We start from the raw sequence: 14,286 nt of genomic DNA on the forward strand, positions 1-14,286 counted from the left end.
AAACAGGGGCACACAACGCTACTCAAACCCCACCCCTTTTTACTGTAAAACCTGATGAGAGCAGCTTTAGCACATTTTTTAAAAAAATCAGCTTCAAAGAGATTTCATAACTGAGATTAGCAGATCAACCCGTTCACCCTCCTGGTGTGCCTAATGGAAAAGCTTTGATCAGGCGACTAGTGTGTTTGCAGCCTTACACTAAGGAGGTGGAAACTGACAGGCAGAACCAGCCCCTGGGCTCGTCGTAAAAAAGAAGACAGACAGGTGGGGGGTATCTGAGGACAGACTGAAGTTTGTGGGGCAATGCCGCATGAGCCCTAATGGGCCATCCTCTACTGGTTCTTTGGTACTGAGATATTGCCTTCCCTATATATGAGGAGGTGAACGATTTGTATTGTACTCAGTGTCTGTCACATAAAGCTACTATGATCAAAACACTTACAGGTCTTTTTTTATTGTGTGTGTAATACTGAGGACCTTCTCTACTGCTCTTTGAAAGATAAGCAGTTGCCTCCTTTTACATTTTCACCATAGCAGCAGAGGCTCCATCAGCATGTGTCTTTGCAAGCTCTTGGCAGCAGATTCAGTGCAGCCTTTGCTCCCTGCTGGAAATAAAACGTTAGGTGATAAGACCCGATTGCTAGTGCAAGTAGGAAATAGCATGACTTTCTTAGTAGGGATAGACTAATCTGTCAATTTTGGTTTCTCTCAGTTTGTTGTTTTTCTGATCCTAAATTCAGGTCATGGCATTTCTACATCCATTTGTAGTTTCCTCTTGAAAATTTGGCAGCATTTTATGATGCTTTTATCCTATACATATTTTGTATGCAATTTTGCCTAATATACTGCACTTTATATGTCATTTTCCACAAATGTATGCGTTTTTATGCACACTCTCTCTTCATCTACACATTTTGTACACATTTTTTTTCTTGGAGAATTGCACTGTGAAATTCAGAGAACTGCAGATTTTGAAGGGTAGTTGTGTGCATTCTTTTTGGGAAAAGCAAATTAGGTAGGTTCACATTAAAATACAAAGTGCATATAATTTCTTCCCATCTCTCTTTGACAGCCATGTCACAAATTACTTCACAGGTCCTCCTGCCAGGTGTTTTGTAAAAGGCAGTAAATGAAGGGTGGCTATTCTACAGAAAAGGGCTGGCATGGAGGCAATGCTATCTCTAGGACTTGGGGGGAAATTCATCACTTGGTTCTTCCCTGATCCTAATGTTTTATCTGTATTATGTCAGCCTTCCCCAGCTCCCTATAGTAATGGCATGGCTTGATTTCAGACCTGCAGAACTGGTCACCCACTAAGACAACCCACTCACTCACATATGAAACTGAACAGTTACATATGGAAACACGTGGCCACAATAAACCTGTTTTTACTTCCTGTTTTGGCAGTGCCAGACCAATGCATTTTGCTCCTGAAGCAGATTCCCAGTCCCCCCCCCAGCTACACTTTTAACAGTGTTGCACCATTCAGTCACCTTTCATGACCTTGGAACTTTGCAGTGCATGGTGGAGGATCTGATGTTCAGGTTGCTTTCTCAGGGGGACAATTCTCAGGACCTTCTTAAGGGACTTCCAGCCAGCACTGCACCATCCTCTGACTCAAAGTTGGAGTCTTCTACAGTATTTCCATCTCTCCAATCTTGCAGAAGACAAAGATGGCAAAAATAAGGTGAGGGATCTTCAACTACCCAGCTAGCTACTTGAGGGAGACAGAGACCACCACAGCCCAGGTCTTGTCAGCCTACATAAGGTTTCAGTGATGTAACTCCTTTCAGAGACATCTTTCCAGCTGCCCTGGCGAGAATACTTCAGCCCACAGAGTCACTATGGAGCCATGGACCTCAGAACAGGGGGGCCTTAAGCCCCCCTAGGACTAAGCTTGGGTGGGCTGAGCGCCCCCCCTCAAAATGACCAAACAAAATTGATAGTGATTCTTAAGTTCTGGCAAAAAATTGTTTCCTGCACAGCCACTACAAACAGGTCTCCAGAGCATGAGCATCCCTTCTGTAATCTATGGAGACCACACCAGGAATACTAACAGATTACTGTGTTAATTTTGTTCTGTTTTCATCAAGGCCTTTGCCTGGCACTCTGGCAGCCATTTTAGGAGCAGTTCCAGCCAACAAGCTAGAGCATGCTCAATCTCACTTTGCTATAGTAATACATCTGCTCTTTGGCCACTAGGTGGCAACACACTTAAACTACTCAGAATACTACTCCTTCACCCAGTGGCCTAGAGATCTCTGCTGGGGCATTTGGATTTATTCCGTCCAGATTTCTGTCCCATTATTTTGGGTGTATTTTGTTCATAAAAGGGGCTCACACACCTTAGAAAGGAACACTTTCTCATTCAAAGTACTTCCCTTGAGCTAACAGAGGGACTGCTTCTTGGAACTGGGAGAACTCAGGGAGGAGAGCTTTGCAGCAGCCAATTTTAATCTGTATGTTGGATCCCTGGTATTCCCAATCTCTATGTATGGATGTGAAAGTTGGACAGTGAAAAAAGCCGGTAAGAGAAAAATCAACTCATTTGAAATGTGGTGCTGGAGGAGAGCTTTGCGCATACCATGGACTGCAAAAAAGACCAATAATTGGATTTTAGAACAAATTAAACCAGAACTGTCACTAGAAGCTAAAATGATGAAACTGAGGTTATCATACTTTGGACACATCATGAGAAGACATGATTCACTAGAAAAGACAATAATGCTGGGAAAAACAGAAGGGAGTAGAAAAAGAGGAAGGCCAAACAAGAGATGGATTGATTCCATAAAGGAAGCCACAGACCTGAACTTACAAGATCTGAACAGGGTGGTTCATGACAGATGCTGTTGGAGGTCACTGATTCATAGGGTTGCCATAAGTCGTAATCGACTTGGAGGCACATAACAACAACATGTTGGAGCCCTACTGAAGATTAACAACAAAGACCTGCAACACAGTGACTCAAGATCGTTCCTGAGTGAGTATAATGCTTTATAAATATCAGTTTGAGCTAAATGCTGCTCTTTTATTACAGTTGAAATTGTAATAAAAATCAAATATAAAGGATTCTCAAACTTTCAAACAGTTTAACATAAGCAGGTTCACTAACTTAATGCAATTAGTTTCATAAGTAGAGATTGTACCTTACGTATGGTTATGTTGACAAGAGCAGAGATGTTATTGTTAATTTTTTTTGTTCTCAACTCATACATGGTGTGAACCCCTAAATACTTTAGCTGACCTGCATAGAAAACGAATCCTAGGTTATAGTTGTGGCATGAATAAATAAGGGATGCAAAAATAAGCTATGCAGCCCAATTTGTATGTATGTTTACACAGAAGTCCATCGAGTTATGAGATTTACTCCAAGGTAAATGTACTTAGGGAGCAGCTGTTTAAGCCACAATTCCAGAAGACAGAAACAAAGGGACCTTGACAGGCTGGAGCATTGGGCTGAAAACAACAGAATGAAATTCTACAGGGATAAATGCCAAGTTCTACACTTTGGGAAAAGAAACCAAATGCACAGTTATAAGATGGGGGATACTTGGCTCAGCAATACAACATGTAAGAAGGATCTTGGAATTGTCGTTGGTCACAAGCTGCATATGAGCTAACAGCGCGATGGGGCTGCAAAAAAGGCAAATGCTATATTAGGCTGCATTAACAGAAGTATAGTTTCCAAATAGTGTGAAGTATTAGTTCCCCTCTATTCAGCACTGGTTAGGCCTCATCTTGATTACTGCATCCAGTTCTGGTCTCTGCACTTCAAGAAGGATGAAGACAAACTGGAACAGGTTCAGAGGAGGGCAGGGAGGATAACCAGGGGACTGGAAACAAAGCCCTATGAGGAGAGACTGAAAGAACTGGGCATGTTTAGCCTGGAGAAGAGAAGACTGAAGGGAGATATGATAGCACTCTTCAAGTACATGAAAGGTTGTCACACAGGGGAGGGCCAGGATCTCTTCTCAATCATCCCAGAGTGCAGGACATGGAATAATGGGCTCCAGTTGCAGGAAGCCAGATTTCGACTGGACATCAGGAAAAACTTCCTGTTAGAGCCATACGGCAATGGAACCAATTACCTAGAGAGGTAGTGGACTCTCCGACACTAGAGGCATTCAAGAGGCAGCTGGACAGGCATTTGTTGGGAATGCTTTGATTTGGATTCCTGCATTGAGCAGAGGGTTGGACTTGATGGCCTTATAGTCCCCTTTCATCTCTACGATTCTATGATTCCCAACATGGAATTCCTATTGGCGAGAAGCTTCCCCGGTACTTTCAGGAATTCTGTAAAAAAATTAAAAATTCATTTTCTGTTCTAGAGCCACAGTGACAGCATGGCTTCTTTGCAGCATACAGTGATTTTTAATACACACACAAACAGAAAGAAAAAATGGTTGCTTTTTCTGAATGGTTGCAGGACAATGTCCAAAAAAGGCCATTGCTTGATGTCTGGCTGCTGCCATCAAAGAAAACAGCTTCTGCCTCAGAAGAATTGCCTAAAGGCCCATATCAATGCAGCAAGCTGAATGAAGATGATCAACACCTTGAGGATGATCCTCAAGAAAGAGATGGACCGCCATATTCGACCACCAGATTTGTGCCAACAAAATCCTATAAATTTCCAAAAAGTAAGGGCAATAGGTCTTGTCAGCTGAAATGGTTTGAGAAGCTCACCTAGCTTCATTATGATGTGGATCGTGATGTGGTTCTTTGCCATGATTGCTGGAGAGCATTTATAGAGAAGAAGCATTCTTCAAATGTAGAAGTGAGTTTTATTCTAAAAGTTTTCTCAAATTGGAAACATGCTGTTGAACAATCCCACTCTCATGAAAAGAGCATTTAACACATTGATTCTGTGAGATACCATCTAACAAAAGAGAAAAGTATGAATATTTTTATGTTCCTTACAAAGCATTCAAGTAAGCAGGAGGCTCGAGAAGCACTATGCGCCATCATTAGTTCTGTGTGCTACCTCTGCCATACAGGTCAAGCATTGCAGGGGCACGCCAAAAAGATGGTAACTTGATTGACGTTTTGGAGGAACACTCAGAAAATGTACCTGCTCTTACAAGATAGCTGACACGAAGAGTCAAATGGCTGAGTGGTGATATCCAAAATGAGCTACTTGAAATTATGGCTCAAAGAGTGAAACATGACATCTTTAAAGAGGTGAAATCAAGCCATTTTGGGGGAATAATTGCTGATGGGACAAAAGATGTGACTGGAGATGAGCAGTTTACATTGTGTCTGCGTTCGGCAGAGAGTGAATTATTGAACATATGAGAAGGATAACTTGGTGTTTATAACCCTCCTGACTCTATATCTTGTACTCTCTTCACTGCTGTGAAAGACATGATCATTTGTCTGGGGCTTGATTTCCATGCTTTGTGTGGACACTGCTTTGATGGTGCAGCTAATATGTCTGGGCGTTTCTCTGGTATTCAAAAAAAGATTACTGATATTCATCCCAAGTCAGTTTACATACACTGCAGCAACCACTCACTAGATTTGGCTCTGCAAGAGGTTGCCCACAGCTGTGACATGGTTGGTGATGCACTAAGTACTGTTAAGGATGAAACAACCATGATCTTGATCTCAGTAAAACGGAACAGCAATGGACCAACTAGTGACACTGGAAAATGCTTTAGTGACTGCTTCATGTGGAAGGCATTTCAGCAGCACAGAAGAACGTAGGGCTCATCCAGACGACTGTATTATGTGTGACATGATCGCTTTGTGTATTCATTATTTTTCGGTCGTCCATATGACGCTGAACACTTTTGCACATTTTCGCATGGTTAAATCCACTTTGGCATTACCACGAAAAATGCGATTTGCTTTTTTAAACCGGTAATCATCTGCTGCAACTTTAGGGGCTCGGATGCAATACCGCGGTTTATAGAGATGTAGGCGGTCCATGGGCGGACCTTGGGCGTGTCCCAGTACCCCTTCCGTCATTACCATCCAATAATGGATTTTCACTTGTGTGCATGTGCGTGAATGTGCTTGGAAAAGCCCGGGAAACTGAACCAATCAGAGCCATGTACTTCCCAGATGTGGAAATGCGCATTTCTGCATTTGCACACAAGCAGGTACTGCAGTGCACTGGGGAAGGTTTGGGATAGGAAGTGCTGCTATGTAGCAAGCTCAGCGCAGCAGGAGGTGGCTACATTTTCCCCCTTCTGGCAACATTGTTAACAAGCCAGGGCTTGAGGGAGGGGGATCTCCACCTCCCCCCTCGCACCCCCTCCCACCCAGCCCCCAGCAGCCTTTCCTAGCTAAGGAACCCCATGATGCTGCTGGATCCCTTGATTCTTGGGGGCTGCTGGTGGTGGTGCGAGTCCAGGGCCTCCCGTCCCCCTTTTGCACACACACACACACACACACACATTTCCCTCTCCTCCCACCGCTGCCATTTCTGCCGGGCCTGGGGCTGATCCTTCCCTCGGGAACCTATTGCTTACACTTGGACCTTTGTGCTTGGACGCAAGAGAGCGAAATTTGAATTTACGAGCCAGCGAGCGGGCGCAAGACAAGGGCAGAGGCGGGAGTGGCTGCAGTGATTGCCTCTTTCCCCTCCTCCTTCTCCTCCTCCTCCCCTCCCTTTCCAGAGTTTTGAAGGGTCCCCATTAAAAATTGGTGCTGTTAGAAGGGGGATGCTCCCCATTAACATGACACGTCCTTACTTGCTTGCAGTTCCATGAGAAATAAGTGGAATTGCCAGGCGTGTTTACCCCCAGTAAAATACATACATTCAGTTTAGCGCAATATTGCAAATGAAAGCAATAATACAGCAATTATTGTCAGATAAGTGGTTTGCAGGTCTCTTTTATCAGAGGGAACATTTCAAAGCGGAGAAAGGGGAACGGATGTGTCCAATGCGCATGTGTGTGTGCAAAAGGGGGGAGGAAAGACCTGGACTAGGCACCACCACCAGCAGCCCCCAAGAATTGAGGGATCCAGCAGCCGCGCCAGGTTCCTTAGCTAGGAAAGGCTTTTGGGGGCTGGGTGGGAGGGGGTGCAAGGGGGGGAGGTGGAGATCCCCGTCCCCCAAGCCCTGGCTTGTTAACAGTGTTGCCAGAAGGGGGGGAAATGTAGCCACCGCCACCTCCTGCCGCACTGAGCTTGCTACATCACGGCACTTCCTATCCCAAACCTTCCCCAGTGCAGCTGCTGTGAAGTAGCCTCCTCCACCACCACCACCCCGCAGGAGCCGAGGAAGCTCAGCATGGCTCGGGCGCTGCTCGGGCTCCTGCTGTTCCTGGGCTCCAGGGTGGCACAGGACCCTGTCCAGGCACCTGTTGGGCTCCAGCTGCCCTCAACTGCACAAGGCAGAAATGTCATAGCTGTAAGTGGAGCTGTAAAAGAGCCAAAAACTCAGTGAACATTACAGCCACTATTACCAAATCAACAGGAACTTCAAACTTTTGTGCTCTTACGTTCAAACATTTTTTGCTACAGTGTCTCAGGCACCAACAACCATAGAGACTGGTGGTCTACTTTCCTAGACATGACATGCAGTTCTGGAGAAATAGGTAGAATCGCCAGCCGTGTGTATCTCCAGAATGTTTACTATGCATAAAGGCAAAAACACATACATTCGTTTTTGCGTAATATCGCAAATACAAGGAAAAATATATATACAGCAATTATTGGCATATAAGCACCTGGAGACACACACACCCCGCCGGCCCTGCTCCAGAGTGGCGAGTGGCATTACAGCCACAGGAAATTCAAACTTTCACGCTCTTATTGTGCTTCTTTGCAAAGGGGGAGAGGAGCATACATCATATTTTGTGGACCAATTGGCTGATAGGGGGGAGTGTTATGGGCAGAGCTGGGAAAAAGTGAGAAGTACGGGTCCTCCCGCTGCATGTGTGGGCGCAAAAAAATGCGTGTTTTTTTAATCAAGAAAGAGCGAACAAACAGGCAAAGTGAGGACTGTCAGATGACAAACCGGATATGGAAAACATGGATTATCCTGCTCCATTTGGATGAGCCCTCAGAGAGGCCCTTGGAGTTCACAGCTGTGACTTTGATCTGAACAGGCTTCTGGCACAGCTGTCACTCCTCCCAACAGTCATTCCAACTGCTGAAGTAAAGACTATTGAAGACATCTCACAATCATTGAGACGACAGTCTTAGCCAGTCTGAAATCTCTAAGACCAAGTTATGCTGTTACAGCTCTTACACACCATACTTGCATCATCAGCATCAGGAGAACATTCTTTCAGTGCTCTGAGAAGAATAAAGACATACCTGTGTAATCACATGACACAGAGGCACCTTACATATCTGCTTCTTCACGTGCACAAGCAAAAATTCCTTTGGAAAACATTATGAATTAATTTATCACCAGAACTGCTGAACGCCAAGCCACCTTCGTCTTAAGTGTGCCACAGTAATGTTTATGGTTTATTAATACTCAAACAAGGAGTCTATGGTACATTAAAGACTCACAAAGACTTAAAGACTCACACATTTATTTAAGATGCCACAGACCTCTTGTTTGTGTTTTCATATCTCAGACTAACATGGCTACCCCTTCTGAACCTATCTTTAAGGTTTGTTGTTATTAAGTATGATGCATGCCTGTTATGATATCCATGTTATAAATAACAGAATACAAGAAACACAACTATACTATTTATTTTAAAATCTTTATTTTATTTATTTATTACATTATGAGATCTTTTTATTTATTTTATTGTTCTTTAATTTAAAATGTATTCTATGATCTTTTTATTTATTTTAATTTATTGTACTTTTAATTAATTTATTTTAAGATAAAAGAAAATAAGACCAGGCTTCGAATCCCCACACAGCCATGAAGCTCACTGGGTGACCTTGGGCCAGTCACTGCCTCTCAGCCTCAGAGGAAGGCAATGGTAAAACCACCTCTGAATACCACTTCCCATGAAAAGCTATTTGTAGGGTCGCCATAAGTCGGAATCAACTTGAAGGCAGTCCATTTCATTTTTCATTTCATACTTCTTTATTTTAAAGGTGTTACATGAAGTTCCAGTAAGAAATGTAAAGCTTTTATGGTTTTACAAAAGAACTTGCAAGTGTATTTATGATTGTGACAGTGCTAGAATATGACAGATGTATTATTCATTTAACCCATTAAATAAGCAGATGTAAACAATGCACCTGCAATTAGGGCATCATGACATGACCTGCCCACCAGTCTTGAGCCCCCCCCCCCCGAAAACAGTTCCGGGATCCCTGAGTTAAAACCACCTTTTGTCGCTAGGAGCTGTACTTGCTATATGCCAAGCTTTTTGGCCTGCTGTTTGGACCCCACCAAAAAATTGTAAATAGCTGGTCAATTTGTGTGAAGTATTTCTGGGGAATAGTGAGGGGGAGGCCCTAAAGACGTATATTACTCTGGCATGATGTTCATTTTAATTATGTTTATTGCCCCCCACTTATTATTAGTCCTGCCCAGTGCTCTAGGTCTGCCTTTATTTTGACAATTGTTTCTTCCATATTGAGTTTCACTACTTGGTCAGTTTGCATGGGGATGGCCCATGACCCTATAACATTTGAAATAGACCCACCTTGTACATTCCCTGGTAAGTATGCATTAAAGTTTGTTTTCCTTCCATTTTTCTAGTACTGACTGTGTTTGCTACATCTCTTCTTACCACCATTTCGCATTCACATCCCATAGTAACTCCCCTATGAAGCACACTGAGTCATTTATCTTCATTCTCTGGTTGAAATCTAATGCCACTCCCTTGTCTCTGTTCTCTAATGCAGCTTGACTAAGCTGGCTGCAAGTTAACTAGTAGATCAAATGAGGAAGCCTTGAGGTTTCATTAAAAGAGCTTTGCACTGTGCTGGGAATGGAAAGAAAAGAGTCTTGTGGGGGGACTCAGTTTATCTCCCCCTTTAAATATTTGGAAACTCAGGGCATTATTCAATACTAGTTCTACTCAGAGTAAACCCACTGTAGTTAATAGGCTGTTAACCCATTGAAATTAATGACTAAGGCTGCAATCCAATACATACTTTTTTAGGAGAAAGTCCCATTGAACCCAATGGAACTTACTTTTGAGTAGCCATGTCTTGGATTGCAGTCTAACTTAGTTCATTAATTTCAATGGATCTATTCTGAGTAGGACTAAGCTGAGTAGCACTGAGTAGGACAACCCTGAAGATCTGAGAGCAAGTACGTATTAGAGGACAGTGTTGAATATAAAGAACTAGAAATATAAACTTAAATAGCATGGGTGACATCATACAGTTGTGGTGTCCTGCTTGCATGACAGACTTCTGCTTGCCCATATTGGACTTACCCTTCCTTGCCTCCCCCTACAGTCCTCCTCAGACACCCCAAAATCTGCTCTAGAGGGTTGGGGAATCATGGAACAAACATTATGTAGCACTTATAAAGTACAAGTTCTGAAAGTTGAAGAGGTTCAATTTGAGTGAGCACATGTGGGGCAAAACGATCTTTCAAGAAGTTGGTCCCAAGCTAATTGTTGTTATATGCCTTCAAGTCAATTACGACTTATGGTGACCCTATCAATCTTTTTTGGATATATTCATAGGGTTTCCATGGTAAGAGGTATTCAGAGGTGGTTTACCATTGCCTTCCTCTAAGCCTACGGCACCTAGTATTCTTAGGTGGTCTCCCATGCAAGTACTAACCAGGCCTGATGCTGCTTAGCTTCTGAGATCAGATGTGTTCAGGGTAGTATGGTCGTAGGCCCCAAGCTAATTAGTCCATCTTATTCTTCAGGCTCAAAGTAAAATTTGTACTTGTCTTCAAGAGTGTCCTGGGGGATGAACAAAGTGTTTTAATTCATATCTTGCCTGTAAAGAACTAGCACTCAAGGATGGTGAATGATATTGATACACTGACTGATCTGTGTATGGCATGACTCCAGTTCTACTCCCCCAAACTCCTGCTTTCATTGGGTGGGAGACAGTTGTTTTGTGCCAGAACCTGAAGCAGTTCCAGCCCAAGTTTTAGGAACTGGCCAGTCTTTCCTCCAAAACCTGGATCTGTCGCCGTGATTGTGATGGCCACACCTAGCCACGTTGAGTCCATGGCTGCCTGGGGAAGGGAGATCCTCCCACCAGAGAGTGTACCCCTCTCTTTGCACCCCCACTCCCTGTTTGAAGTTCTTGTCACCATCAGAAAAGGAATTATGAAGTTTAAAGAGGTCACTCCTTATCAAACAGTCTCCAAATTTCTCGGAGGTCTCTCTGAAGACTCTTGTGGTAGCATAGTATTATGGCTTCAGATGTGGATGATGAAAACAAAGAGAGACTGCATCAGGTTTATATTAGAGTTTAATAAAAGAATTAGAGTCTACTAAAACAGAAAGAAAAATGCAGAGTTTAAGCCAAGAAAAAGTTATAGAGGAAAAAGTCAAATGTCCAAACATGCCACCGTGTGTGACAGAAAAACTCACAGTAAACCCAGATTATCCCTTTGGAGCAAAAACAAATTAAAACTGATTAAACACAACCCACTTGCCCTAGTCTAAACAATTCCTAAACTCACCAGGCCCTCAGTAGGATTCCTTGCACACGAGTAGCCCATTCTTAAAAGCCTTCTTTCTAGCCTCAGCAAACTTCTGCTTATCTCTCAGGCACGGTATCATCATGAGAACCCCCTAATTCTAAGAAGCTAAAGAAGAGTGGAGACCTTGTTAAAGGCTCTCCTTGTGAATCATATCCTCCACCCCAACAAGTCAGAGGAACTCATGAATGGTTGAGCCTGGGATGTGACTTGCCACACATAGGTAGTGGTAGACACACTGCCTTGATAGTTGTGCCCCCAGGCCAGGTCATGTGATCAGCCAGGCCAGATGATTTGGGCAGGTTAACCTTTTAACGTCTTCAACAGACAAGTATTCCCATATTATACACAGCATTTCCTAAACAGCAAAGCCCATATTAACAGTCCAGGACAGCAAAGACCAATTGCTTCACACCAGCAATGAAAATTCTGCTAGGTCTCTCTCTACATCTCCAGTTTGTGTTGGGCCTGAGTTATTGGGCTACCTCTCTGCCTCTTCCTTGGTCACACTTACATGGTCACAAAAAAGTTCATGCTGGCTTGCCTGGATTTGACCACCCCAAGTGCTAAGACTTCAGAGGCTGATATCCAACATTGTTCAAGCAGTTGCCTACTAACACAAAGGGTTATCCCCTTCATTTCCTCCCCCCTGCAGCTCCCTGTGACCTCCCACAATCTTCTCCAGATGGTCTCCCAGTTGTGCAGCCCCTTGGGCCTCCCCAAATCTGCACAGGAGAGTCCCCCAACCCTCCAAAGCTGATTTGAGGGGATGCACAGGAACTGGAGGCCGGAGGAGAGAAAGGGGAAAGCCCAAGGTGTCAGTGGAAGCCCATTCCCCTGTGGCAGGATGCAAGTGAATGTCACACAATATCTTTTAAGCACCACATAGTTTCATTCAGGCACTTTTAGTTCTCTCTCATCACATTTTTAGCTTTGTAATTAATATTTAATAGCATTAATGGTAACATGCGCTATGGGCTACTGATATGGTCTATCATGACTTTTCAAACTAATACCTTCCCCCCCAGTACATCTCTCTGTTTTAATCCTGTCTACTCAGCCCAATATTGTACCCAAAACAATTGGAGCATTTTAGAGTACATTTTGAAATGAAAGGCGCATTCCATTATTATCCTTACAAGGCTGGTTCATTATGCCTAACCACAAATTATTTTATATGGCAAATAAAAATGTAGACAAATAAAGTCAATAATATAATGCTGGATAAAAGCAAAATAAGAATGGGTTATTTTAAAAAAATACATGGGTAAAGCAGCTCTGGTAATGATGACACAGATTGAGGTCATTTCCCTACCCACCCCTCCCTATGTTTCATGTTTCTCAGGACCACATTTTTGATTATTACAAATTAATAAAAATAATGTTCAGAAAATACACTGTTATGCTTCTTGAATACATTTATTTCTCTATATCTTTTAATCCCATACTGTCTTGCTTCTGGCAACAATAGCCATGTTTAGGTACTTGCCCAAAGCCCTGAACATGTGAGGGGTTAAACCAGAGATGGGGCAGGGGTGCACCTTCAAGTGCCACTCAAATATCCCCTGATGCTCAGGCTGCTCTTGAGATCTTGGTGGGATTAGAAGGCTGAACAGGAGTTTTTCAGCATCTTCAAATAAACACAGAAATTTTCCTATGAGTGGGAACACTGCCTTATCATGGCTTCCAGTTGTGGGGAAAGTTTCTAAGTGCATTCAATGGAGTATGCTTAAAATCTCTCTTCTTACCTTCCTTCTATTTGCAGAAAGATCTCAAGGACAGCTAAGAAAATTGAGGTTGGGGTTTGCATGCACACCTCAGCTCTAGTTTAACGTATCATGAATTCAGGTGAATGCCTGAACTCATCTAGTGGGAGCTTTTCACTGGGAGCTTCACACACAGTAGGGCTTCGTTGAACACCAGTTCAGAATGGCTTCACCACAAATGGGTGAAATTCACCTTAACTTGGCCTCAAGCTTGTTTGTGGCAAAACCATTCTGAACTGGTGTTCAGGAAGCTCACTTGAGTCATCACTAATTATGTAACTGAAGGAGTCATTAAGGTTAGGGCCTGGCTGACTGACATGTGTCCTTTTTGGAAGTTTAAGGCTCTAGGGTTTTGTTTTGTTTTCCTCTCTCTTTCCTTGTCCATTTAGTTGCAGAAGAAGAAAAAAGCAGCAGCAGATGCTGTCGCAGCAGCCCTTTGGACACTCAGCTGAAAATGAGAGTAAGTCAAGTTCAAACTGCAGGAAATTTATGGAGAATGAATGGCGATGAAGTGGTCGGGGTGAGCTGTCATGCAATGTAATGCAACACATCCCTTAGTTTTCCTGCATTATCTACTTTAAAATTTGAAGTTTAAAGTCTGCTTTTCCCAGTCAAGCATAACTTCCAAAGCCACTATTGTCATTGTTCAAAGAATGATAAGATTTCAGCTTTGGCAACTTGAGCTGGCCTGATATCCTGTGGCCATTGCTAAATAGATTATTAGCCTGATATTAATGTGCTACTAGCTGGGCTTGCATTAAATTATTAGCAGGTCAACCCCATGCATTTAAAGCACATCCAACACTCATTTAAAGCACATGACTTCCCCCAAAGAATCATGGGAAGTGTAGGTTGTTAAGGGAACTGGGACGTTGCAGCTCTATGAGAACTGGTTGTATTTATCTTTTGATAAATTGTATGTCAATTTGTTTTTAACATTTGATTTTATCAGTATTTTAATGAATACCTTAT

At 43.0% G+C, this 14,286-nt stretch overlaps 1 pseudogene; it reads right to left on the bottom strand.

The window, feature by feature from the left end:
• Positions 1-10,619: 10,619 nt before the first annotated feature.
• LOC133386348 (5S ribosomal RNA) lies at positions 10,620-10,728 on the bottom strand (annotated as a pseudogene).
• Between the last annotated feature and the right edge of the window lie 3,558 nt (positions 10,729-14,286).

The sequence above is a fragment of the Rhineura floridana genome, chromosome 5 (genome assembly GCF_030035675.1).
Source record: "Rhineura floridana isolate rRhiFlo1 chromosome 5, rRhiFlo1.hap2, whole genome shotgun sequence".
In the NCBI taxonomy this organism is placed as follows: domain Eukaryota; kingdom Metazoa; phylum Chordata; class Lepidosauria; order Squamata; family Rhineuridae; genus Rhineura; species Rhineura floridana.